We start from the raw sequence: 12,806 nt of genomic DNA on the forward strand, positions 1-12,806 counted from the left end.
GCTAGAAATGCTATGGACAACTGAAAGCGTTCATCATATTTTCACATTAAAACTTACTATTGTTTATTTTATATTAAGTTCTAGGGTTGGGTTCTTCTCTTCAGAAAATCATTATTCCCACTACATATACATTATGAACTACATAGAAGTACATACAATACTAGAAAAAAAAACCTGATCTAAATCAAGTAGATTTTGTATTATACATGGTATAAACTATCTTCAAAAACATGACTGGGACACTAACCACACATGCACGCTGATCCTTCATCACAACATAGCAAACTTACATGTCATTAACATAAAGAATTGCTTTCTCATACCTGATTCCTGTCTACCAAGTCACAATCTCTACTATAGCTGAAGAACAAAAATATACTTGGAAGAATGTTCCAAATTTAACTTTCCACCTCTGAGAGGGAACAAGCATCTTCTTGATACTACGCAAAGTTCTTAGGACTCAGCTATGAGGTACTGCATTGATGAAAACGCAACTAACTCCCCCTTACTTTACAATGGCGTGATTAACTATTTCAGTCAAGTACCAGACTGCACTTAAAGAAACAAAAGGAAATATCCAAAGTACGGTCACACAAAGCAACACACACACAAAGTATTTTAATCTACAGATTAAGGCTCCCCTCTTCCAAAAGAATACAGATTCCACAAGTGCTTTTCAATTTCTTACTTAGATTCAGTGTCCTTTTCAATATCCACTCACAAAAATTTCTGTAAAAGGACTCTTCTTCAAAACAAGTTGATTGGTCAACCCGGAAAATGCCAAACATGCAAAACATTTAACAGGTTCCCTAATACTACTGACTATGCCTATTTACCACACTCACTATTACAAACTTCAAGTAGTTAACGACATTGTTGCCATACATACTTTTGTAAACACCTACACAGAAAAGAGTACTATGTTCGTAAGGAGAAATATCTTCTCACTGTTGTTACACACACACAAAATAATAATAATAAAAAAATCAAATTCATAAAGAAGCTGAAATTCTGCTTCCCCCAAGAAAACATTCTGTTTTGACAAGTTCTGCACAATTTACTATTAAGTTATCAGTTTGGGTCAAAGAAAGCAGAAAAACATAGTAGTCAAAGTTCTTCCTTTCAACTTTACATACAATAAACCTGCATTTTTGTCCTAACTACTTTTGGCTGACTGCTATCACTCAGAAATTTATCCAAGATTCAAGGAATTCTGTCCTGAAACAACCCATATGCAAATGAAGAGTTGGACTTAATCACACATTTATCACACTGTACCAGTCCAGTTTCTTCCATGCCACCAACCTTCCCATGTTGATTATATAACAAGAAAAGATGTTAAATATGATGAACAGTTTAAGGCTTCATAATTGTTCACTGTTTCACTCCAATGCTAGTTGCTTTTTATTTGATTGTATTAATGTTTAAGTTTTACAGCCTTTCTGGTAATTGTTTTAAGAAACAACATACTGCTGCAATACAAGTCTTTCAGAGTCTCAAGTGCTAACATATTCAGACCCTGAATACGTTTTCAATATTGTCACACAGGAGTATTTTATTGGTTATATATATGCTTTATACATATGCCACAGGTTTCCAGGTTACATTTTTCTCAGGACGAATAGTATACCCCATAATAAAATAGATATTGCTTAAAAAAAGTAAAAAAAAGTACCAGTTAATTCTGCTTATTATCAAAACAAATACAAGATTGCTCGGTGGCCAGGAAAAAAAAGGCAAATTAAGTGTTAGGACTTACTGGGAAAGGAAGAGAACAAAACAGAAAACATTGTTATAGTATCATATGACTAGCACACTACCAATAGTACATCTACACCATAACAGTGTGCAGGTCTGTTCCCCTCGACTCCCCAAACCCAAGTATAATATCTTTTTTTAATGTTCAGAGAAGGACCATAACAGATTATCAAAGATATGAAAGTGCTTCCACATGAGAAACAACTGAGCAGACTTGAGTTCTTCAGTCTGTAAGAGATAGACGAGTCACAAAGGTCTACAAGTGATGGAGAAGAGAGACATGAACTCTTCATCACAGTATCACAGTATGCTAGGGATTGGAAGGGACCTCAAAAGATCATCTAGTCCAATCCCCCTGTCGGAGCAGGAACACCTAGATGAGGTTGCACAGGAAGGCGTCCAGGCGAGTTTTGAATGTCTCCAGAGAAGGAGACTCCACAACCTCCCTGGGAGGTTTCATGGTTTACTCCCATCTAAGCCAGAGGCACTGTAAAACTAGCAAAAGCCAGTTTCAACAATAAAATTAAGAAGTTCTACAAATGATAGAATTGTCTGACAAAGGACACTGGAAACTCAAAAATGGTTTCAGTGGGACACTTAAAAAATACCATCGAAGAGATTCCCTGCAAGTTTCTCAACAGAGAAGCCAGAGCAGGAATTCCCTGAGCTGCAAATATTTGGAAGCTAAGAAGGTGGAAAAGAGGACCAAGCCTTTACTTTATTCCAACTTTCCCTGAAGCATCTACTTATGGCCACTTTCGAATGCAAATTACTGAGCTAAACAGACCACTTAACAGACAACCAGTTCAGCATTCTCTAGATGAGCACCCTCATTAGATTCATGAAAATCTCAAAATAATTGCAATTCAGCCACTTCCACATTCTAAAGAATGAACACTTGCTAACACAAAAGCTTAAAAATGTGAGCACTGGCACTATGTAATCAACCTCAGTGAAGACAAATGCTGTCCAAATGTAGGGGTTCAGCCAAGCACTAGAGGTCTGCTCCAACTAACACATTAGAAGAAAAGGGTTTGAGTACTCTTTATTCTATTGTTTTGTACACTTTTTTTTTAAAAAAAAGTCAACTCATTTATTTGTACTGCCAGGGAGGGTCGTGGGGGCTTTTTTATTTTGGGGTTTTGGGGGGTTGGTGTTTTGGATTTTTTTAAACATACAGAGGCATGTTACTTAAAACTGACTTGAAATTACAATGGAGGGTACCACTTGCAACCGTTCTGCCTCCTTCTCTCCTGCCACCTCTCCATCTGTTCCTATGAAACAAAGTATCAGTTGCCTATAGGCTGTCAGATAATTCACACACCAAAAAAAATATTTAAAAATTGAAAAGATGCGTAGACCTCTACCTCCATCTTCCTACTGACATGCGGAAACAAACTCCACAACTCATGAAGAGTTATAAAGCAGGTACGTTTATTGCAGCGTTGGGTGCAAGGGAGGATCGCTCCTCCAAACTTGCACACCATAAAGGGTTAGTTATACATCTTATATACATGCCATATATACATAGTCACAAGGTTTTCGGGAAATGATTAACATGTTCATTACCTCTCCGGGAACTCATTACCATAGGCTACTACCCACTCCGGTATGCGCATTATAGTCTCTCGGTGATCCTTCAGAACCCTCTGGTAGTCGCTTACTCCTTTTTATCACTGTATTGTTTTGGTCAACTGTCCTTATGTGGTTGCCAAGGCCGCTGAGCTTGGCCTGGCCAAAAACAGGTTTGTCGTGTCTCAATGGTCCTGGTTCTATTTGTTGGGTGATAGTTGTAACAGTTTCCTTTAACTCAGAATGATGAGTTGTCTGAGCTTCAAGCTGCGAGACCAGTTCTAATCAGATGGTTACTCCTCACAGACAATAGGGCCTTGGATAGCCGTTCCAGTTATCTCTATGGCTCCAGATGGATCTGCTTGTCTGCCACTTCTAAGGTAGAGCTGCCCTAGTGTCATCATTCAGGAGCCTCTTATCTACAATTCTTGCTATGCTATTTGCTATGTTGCAATGTCTAACTGGATGTTGTTTCCCATATCACTACCTACAGATCTGTTTATTATACAAACTTTGGAAAATAAGCAATGAATATTAAGCATATCTGTATTGTTTTCCATCTAAGTGAAATAAAGAGGGGTGTTGCTTACAATAAGCAGACTTTTTTAAAAACAGATATTTAGTAACAATTGTAAGGAAGGTTCTAAAATTCCTGTTTTCAGTAAAAGTGTGGCTTAATTTGACATTAATACTCGATGGATTCAGCCCCACTCTTGCAGCACAGAAGGGGCAGCAATCTCCCTTACAAGTACAGAGAAAGAATAACCAGCTCATATGCTACTCTTTCTGCAGTCCAGCATTCTCCACCCCACAGACCAGGGCCAGCTGGCACAAACCGAAGTAACATTTGCTCTGGGCTAGCTGAGACTGGACACAAGGCCAGCCAGCTCAGACCCTGGGAACCACGACTGGCTCCCTACCAGTTCTTCCACCAAATGAATCCTGATGCAGGAGAACTACTGTGACCTAACAGTAGTGCTATGTACTGATTAACAGGAAAAGGACAATGGAAAAATAGTGCTAGTTTCCACAGTAACCTTTGCTGACTTTCCTTCAAGAAACTGGAATGGGAAAAGATTTTTTAAAAGGAATTTTAAATGCATTTATCTCAATATCTTACATAAAGTTAGGCATCACAACTACGTTATCACCCAGGAGACATGAGGATGGGCAGATTGTTTCATTCCGTATCTACTTCAGTAGAAGTGGCATACAACAGCTCCTCTTTTAGCCCTTCACCTGTAGAAAAGGGAGGGTATCTGCCACCTACAACAATTTATTGGTGTTTACCTTAACTGCGGTAGCAATTCCTTCATTCAAAGCAAAGGCATATTAAGGGGTTTCTTCCACCAAACAATGTAATTAACGAACTGTTGTCTCAGCAAAGAGGCAGCAGCACAGAATTCAGAGCACCTGTAGAACAAAGATAGTCCTTACAGGTTAGCTCTTGCTAAAAATCTCTGGGAAGCTGGCACTGGCACGACTTAAATGTGACCTGATCTGAACTCTTTCTAATGGTTCTCAGCCTATCACTTAAGTATTTGGAATCATTCTATTTAAAAAAAAAAAAAAAAAAAAAACCGAAAAAAAAACACACAAAAAAAACCCCAGCCCCAACACACTGCCAGTTTGGAACATTCATTAGTGGAACATAACACATTATAGAAATACTTTCCTAACAGTGAAGATACTCTACAGCTTTATACTGAAGAGACATAGGCTCATCTAGAGTTGTACCACTACTTCAGTCATGTTCCATAATTAAGGAAGAGACAGAAGTCACGTCTGCAAGTCATCTTTTCTTCTTGCAAAAGTATTAGATTTTTTTCTGGCAGAGTTAAAAAGCTATCAGTAAACAGCACAGCTGAGAGAAAAACACTGAATAAACATGACACTGATCACAGTTATGGATCACATCTAAGTTGGGGAAGGGTAGGTGGAAGATGCCTGCACAATCCCTATCCATACTCTACTTGGTGATTTTTCTCCTGTAATAATGACAGAAATTAATAGTTTGCAGCAGAAAAAAAAAAAAGAAAAAGAAATTCTCTGTCTTGATGAAGAGAGGTACTCCAAAACAAATAAATCCACTTGGAAAAGCAACTAAGCTACACTGTATTGTTTTCAATTGCTGTGATACTCAAACAAGATGAAGGTTATTAATGCATTACCAAATAAGGAACTGCACACATTTTTGCTGTGGACATGGGATCACACTGTTCTTACATAAGCAAAAGGAGATGGTCACACTAGATGCTTTTTCCAGAGTGCGCTCGTCAAAATCCCACCCAGCTGCTCTGATTCATGCAGCTAGTTTTACATACAAGGCTGAAAACACACGCACTGAACCCTTGTACAAAGACAGGAATTTGATAAGGAGATGGCAGAACAACTCTAACCTGAAAGGAGAACATATGCCAAGATACCTAAACTCACTTGATTTATGTAAAAACAGTAAGAATCTACTTCTGTTTACCTACAGAAGACAGAAATACAGGCAGCCCTAGATATATTTATCAGAATCTGCTGTAATAGAAGTCAAAATAGTTGCTTATTAGTCTTTCAAATGTTTCAACCATATCCCACAGCTCAAATCAGGTTTCTTAGTTGGCTATTTTCCCACCTTAGTCAACATAGAAGGGTTTTGGGAAAAGAAGATGGGAGGGGGGAGTTTGGTAGAGCTACGTACATTGCAGGTAATCTCTTAAAGACTTTATTCCTCTAGATTAAATGGTGCTAGGAAAAGAAGGTACAACATTGAAATATGAACAATTAAGCAGAAAAATGTCTACATGTTCTAAAGTAATAATGTTTTAAAGCGATAGCAAATCTCAGCATCTATTCTACTAACAAGCTATAGAAATTCTATAGTTTCATGAAAATTTTCCTTCAAACTCATTATAAAAGTTCAAACTTTGCATGGTAGCAAGGAAGTCTGTAGAAAGCAACCTATTTTCTTTTAGCCTTTTCCCTGTCCCTTCTGAAAAAATGCAATACAAAGAATAGTGATGAATTAGAGGACACCTGAAAATAAAAATTATCATTTCCATGACTATTTAATGAAAACATTACACAGAATCAGTTCATTCATAGGACACAACCCTAACAGATGACAATCTTTACTAAGGAAGTAAAAGATCTCTTTATATTCTCGGCGGAAAATCCCAATCCATAGCCAAAAGGTTTACAGGTGTATAGTTTTTGTTTAATTAAGGTAAGCTTATGGAACCTCCTGTTTTCTTGCTTTTCAGATCAAGTCATATCATAACATCCACACCACTGATTTTTTTGAGTGGTGTCTGAGATTAACCCAGCAACATTCATCCCTTTCCAAGTCTATGCAGCATTGTTATTGAGGGTTTATTCTTAAATACAACTGGGCTTTTGATGATTACACCAACATAGTTTTAACCACCAACAGACACTGCAGTGGCAGACTACAGCTTTCTCTTAAGGTGCCTCTGGATATTGATTTATTAAAGAAAAAGATATCCTTACACGCTCAAAAACTTAACTGCAAACATTTATTTTTCCCAAAACATGCATGTAACCCTTACAATAAAGTTTAAGAGGATTTTCAGTTTGGATAAGCTCATCATAATGATGGGTTTACAGACTGAAAGGATTAGTCATTTAGAGCTTCTAAAGCATCTCTTCCACTTTTCCTTCCTCACCCTCAAAAGAGATTCACCTTTCTGTGCTAGTTTTTTTTTTTTAATTGACTCTGTGATATATGCACAATTTGTTTAAAAATAAAGTGGTCTGACTCACAAATTAACAAATAAAGGTGTTAGCTGTAATTAAACAGTATCAGAAAATACTACTAGGGATCAGGCTTATGTAATAGGGAAGTACACCAATCCTTTTAAAGTAATCAAGCCTTCCCCACTTTGAGATGAGAATTCTGAACATTACTGCCTTAATTCAATAAAATATGTATTTACACACTTATTAATGGGACTTGAATGCATATTCTCCAGTGCTCTGCTGATAGAGAAATACAGTAGACACTTCTATGCCCTAGAGCTACTATTGCAATAATTATTTGTTCTCCCTTTAGAAGTCCCTCAGACTCCATCTGTGCCCTCCTTAACCCCCATTCACATGCAACTTCCATGCTTAGCTCCATCAACACATTTATTTCAAACAAGGCCTTTCAAACTTTTTTTTCCACCAGCTGGGAGTTTTGCAGATGTTAACAGCAAAAATTCTCTGGGCTCTCCAAACTTTCCTTCCCATGACATCCAGACAAAAACATCCAACCCCCATGAACAACTAGGATGCTGAAGACTGATGACCACGTTATCACGCTGACTAATATTATCCAGCTGCCTTTTTGCACTACATTAATTCTATGTGGTGATCCACTGTCTCATTGCATACTTCAGTTGTATTTGAGGAAGAAGTGCATGTTCTCTCTGTATTTGTGACATACCTAATGCAATCTCACAGCCTTCTGTAACCTAGTAAAAATTTCAGAGGCTAGTCATGTTAATCTTTTACTGCTCAACCGTCCTCAAGCTCAGAAGGTCTATCAGAATTTGCTGATAGACCTCAACAGAAACCCTGGGCCAAAGACCCCCTATTCCCTTTCAAGTTTTAATATCACATTTCCCTTCAGCAGCTTCAACCCACTTCTAGCTTGATATCAAATACATATGAAGTAAGATTCACAAGAGTAAAATGTGCAAGACAAGTACTCTGAAGAATCCACAATACTTACACAGCTTTTCTTCAAATACTTAATACAGTAAAACATTTTTGCTAAGAAAAGTAGCATGACTAAATGTAAACCAAAAACGTTTAAGACTTGGGGGTTTTTGAAGCTTACTATATAAAAGCTGGTACACAGGGGACCAGATACCAGCTTAGGGAGCAAGTTCACTCTTGCCCTTCTCACAGAAGGCAAGAGGAAAGCTGGGTTATCATCACTGAGTGAAGGCAGATGTGACAACAGCTGCAGCAGAGCAGGCTGCCCTTCCTCTTCAACACTCACATCCCGTCCCACAAATATTTTTCCTACCCCCTCCAATTCCGCAGTAGCAACCCATGCCTCTGCATTTGTCTGGAATGAGGCATAATAGGAATATTTGCTGACTAGAAAGACACAGCTGGCCATCACTTGTACCATTCTGGGTAGGTCAAGTCTGCACAGTAATCTTACTATTTCAGTCTTAAAACCTGTTGTTCCCCTTGATCCTCATCTCTCTCAAAACAGAACTTAATTATGAGCATTGTATAGATTTTGTAGACAGTTAAAGTTATGCTTTAATATTACCATTTTTCCACCCATACATTCTCTTTCAGATACAAACTGTGGATCTAAAATTTGTAATTCCTACTTCTGCGCATGTGTAGTAAATATGAAAGCTCATGACACATCAAAAGTTGTTTGGACATAGAGCACATGCTGAATCTTCCCTCAGTAGTTACTTAAGGGAGTTTTCTACTGATAATGTTGCAGATCCTGGACACCCTTCATCAGTGCAGGAGCACCAGCTGACAGTTAGGATCTGAATCAGTTGATCTAAATCCCCTAAAGTGATGAAATCATCAGAAATCAACTGCAAATTCCCCACACCAGCAATGACTTGTGGAAAGTACAGCAGGGAGATGTAAAGCTGTCACAATGATTATCCTTCTCTGATAGAGACCGTAATCACTTTTACTACATAGGAGTTTCGTGTAATCACTTTTACTACATAGGAGTTTCGTGTAACGAGGCAAAGCTAAATGAAACAATACCCAGAGAGTTGCAGAGGCAACTTTTCAAGAAACATAAATTTTTAGTTTATGACCCTATGAAAGGTCCCCTTACCTGTACTAGCAAACTACTTCTTTCAGGACTGTCTTAAACCGTTGGTCTGGTCACCACAGATCAAAGTTGAAGTCAATTGTTAAAGGGGGAAAAAAGCCAAACCCAAACAATCCAACAACAGAAAAGAACTCAATGCAAGCATGCACTGAAGTGTCTCAGCTTATGCAGAGGATTTTCATCAGTTCCACACTTTTACATCTATGGTTTTGCAATGCCTGAACCAGCTGATTTAGAAATACCCCGAGTACCTTTTGGTAGAAGTAAGGATTCCTTCATATACACGATATTTGGTTAAAAAAAAAAAAAAAGTGATTTATTTGTGGTTTTTTTTTTTCCAGAACTTTCCATTACATAAGTCTGTGACAATCCACACTATACAAAGTTTTCTGACTTGTCACAGTTCTCATTTGGTCTACCTGTTTCTCAGTAATTACATCTACCAGAATGTTCTAGTAGTTGTTGTTTTCAGTAATCATTAGACTATGGCCTGAAAACCATGAGAGACGTCATTATTTAATAAATTTAGTTAAGGGAGGCACTTTCTGCAAAGTCTAAAAGAAATAGTGAAAGACATTTTAAAACTCCATATCGTTACCTATTCTGTTGTCTACTACCTAATTATTAAACTTCTTAAAAATAAGTGGTAGAAGATTTCTCTACTATACATCCTTTAGTAAGAACGAGTTACTGTAGAACTGAGGCTTATTGTACACAGCAGAACAAAAGTTCTCTTACTCTAGCAGCACAGTGTAAATATTTACTTACCAATCTACTACATTTAATTTCTTAGAAGGCAAATTTGAAAAAACAGGCAATGAGTAATTTTTGCAAGTGACAAAGCAGAATAACCTGGCATATGCTGCTGGTCAGCAAAGCATTTGAAATAATATTGCAGTTAGCACTGTTAAGGGGTTGCATCCTCACCCCACTCCAATAACAGATTAAGGAAAAGGAATTAGTCCCATAGGGATAATTTTCTCAACAGAAGTATCATTTAATAAAGGGAAATGGAGACAGAGAGCTTAAGAGACATGGCTTTCTAGCAGACAGATATTAAGTGCCATTGTGGGAAATACAGATAGAAGCAACTCTTTAATTGTTGATAAAGATCATTAGTTTAACATAGGAACAGTGAAAATCAGGACGTAATATTTATATAGTATATAAGATGAAAGATCTTGCTCCTCTCATTTCCTAAATTTCACGTTCTAACCATCTGCAAGGCCTAAGAAATACAGTGACTTCAAGAATTTGGAAGACTGAGGAATCATATATATTCTAAATATCTCATCTTTCAAATGAAGCGTCACATCAAACAGTACTAAAAACCTTATAAAAATTTCAAAGTTAACATTCATTTATTAGTTGTTTATGAATGCAACTACAACACTTACAGTACCAGACAAGAGTGTTTTCATTAGCCCAAAGCATTATAACTGCTTAAAAATATCATTAGTGTCCTATACCTACTGGCTTGTCTCACAGAACTTAGCAAAGGTTCATTATCCCATTTTGTAACAATAAAAATCAAAGTACATAGACACTCCACATCTTCTAATAAGGGAAGAGCCATAAAAGACATAGCCAGTAGCCAGTATTAACTTCAATGCATCATAGTCAACTACTATTGCTCAACTTATGTATTTGCATAGCATGGCTGGTATACCTAGCCAAATTCTCAATAACAAAGGAAATGAAAAAATAGTTCAAGGTCAAATTATTGTTTGGAAATAGCAGAGAGCAAGGCATGAAAATGAAGTTCCCACTTTCCAAATCTATTTTTGCTTCCCCCTCTCCCACAGCTACATTAATGGAAAATATATGCTAATTCTTCTGAGCAGGCTTTTTCAGCAGAATAACCTCAGCAGCAAGTTTCACCTAGCTCTAATTATACTATCTGCCTAATCTGCCTAACAGCGTATAGGAATTTTAATTTTGTGGAATATATTAATCTTAAAATCCTTTTGAGCTATACTACTTCAAAAGTTTTAGAGTAGGAAAAAAATCTAGCACATGTTTTCAGCTTCCTTTGGTGGAGTTATCTGGACTGGAGATGCAGGATAATCTTGACCTCAGCAGCAGCACTGCGTCTTAAGGTCTACTAAAATGATCCCATTTATAAACAGCCAGAGCTGAAGGGACCAATGAGAAACCAGGAATTTCATAAGGCAGTGTGGAACTACAAAGCTAGCCAAAAGAGAAGACAGAAACGTTTTCTCACACAACTTCAACAAAGTTGCTCCCCTCCCTGCATACAGCCCAAAACTACACAAAGTCCAAAACAACAGTTCTTTAATTAAAAGTCCTGACAACAGAGAAACACAGACTCATTTAGGTTGGAAGAGACATCCCACACTTCAGTTTAAAAGTACACGCTTTTAAAAAAAGCATGGTATTTATGTAATCGAGGAGCCCATGAAAAAGCTACAGTTTGATACATACAATTTTTTAAAAATTGCAAAGCAGCCCCTCAGAATAGTACAGAAAGCAGTTATACAGCTTAGGTCCCCTTCAATATTACCTAGTCTGTACTGCTATGATTACTAAGTATATATTCTATGACCTTATCTAGATGTGAAGCCTTTCCAACACCGTCATCCACATTCAGCATGACGGTTCATCCCCACCAGGTCACAGGACCTAAACGGGGCCTAGATTAAAGCATTACTAGCTTCATTTTTTTCAGTAAAGCTTCTGTTTGCGCAGCCAGGAAAAAAAAAAAAAAGTCCTATACAACGCAAAACCGTACAATAGCAGTGATCGTTTTAAACTAAGAAATAAACAATCGTGGACACTGCGGAAGGAGGCAAGTGAAGCTCCCCGAAAGGTGAAAAGCAGCAGCCTGCCCCGTTTCGCGGGGCGGTGGAACGGCCGAAAAGCCGTTCAAAAACAAGCGATGGGCGGCGGCTGAAGGGACGCGAGGGGCAGAGCGCGGCGGAAGGGACAGCCCGGGCTCCACCTCACCGCCCCGGCCGCCGGCTCTGCCCCCTCCGCCCAACGCCGCTGCCTCTCCGCGGGGCTCGGGAAACAACCCCGACGAGGCGCCCACCGCCTCACGCCAAGGTTTCCCCGCCGGAAACGGAGCTTGTATTATTTTTCCCTAGCTGTCACACGGCGGGCACGCCGCCAGCGCCAGGCGGCCGCGCACCGCCAGGCCCCGCGGCACGACATTACCAGGAGCCCCTCCACAGGGCTCCGCCGAGCTCAGGCGGGAAAAAGGCCCGGCTCCCCGCTCCCCTCAGGGCTGAGCACAGCACCGCTGCTACCCCCACCGCCCCGGTCCTCAGCCAGCCCGGGAACCAGTCGGGAAGGAACGGAGCCACCAGAGCGCCAAACGCCTCCCCAGGCGCAGCCTAACGCGGGCAGGCGGCCAAACCGCCGCGCTAACGGTTGCCCGTGGGCCCCTTCCCATTACCTCCCTCCCTCACGCACTCACCCGACAGACGCCGCCTCAGACGCCCCCCGGGCCAGACTCGCTCCCGGCAGCCTCCGCGCCTCAGGCGCTGCTCCCACTCGCGCACCCGCGGCTCCAAAACCAAATCACGCGAGATATGCCCAGAGCCCCGAGCGCAGCGCTGCGCTCCCCCCTCCCTCCCTCCTCCCTCCCCGCCCAGCCGCACCACGTGACGCTCCCAGCCCTATCACTGCGTGTCTCTAA

The 12,806-nt window shown here is 39.7% G+C and overlaps 1 protein-coding gene across 1 annotated transcript in view; it reads right to left on the reverse strand.

Moving 5' to 3' along the window:
- The window catches only part of DNAJB4 (DnaJ heat shock protein family (Hsp40) member B4), a 29,492-nt gene extending 16,779 nt beyond the window's left edge, over positions 1–12,713 (reverse strand). Inside the window, exon 1 of the mRNA XM_082484617.1 lies at positions 12,585–12,713. The gene's annotated coding sequence lies outside the window, so the exon portion shown is untranslated. The remainder of the gene's footprint in view (positions 1–12,584) is intronic.
- Positions 12,714–12,806: the final 93 nt, after the last annotated feature.

The sequence above is a fragment of the Vanellus vanellus genome (assembly GCF_965231255.1).
Source record: "Vanellus vanellus genome assembly, chromosome: 5".
NCBI lineage: Eukaryota > Metazoa > Chordata > Aves > Charadriiformes > Charadriidae > Vanellus > Vanellus vanellus.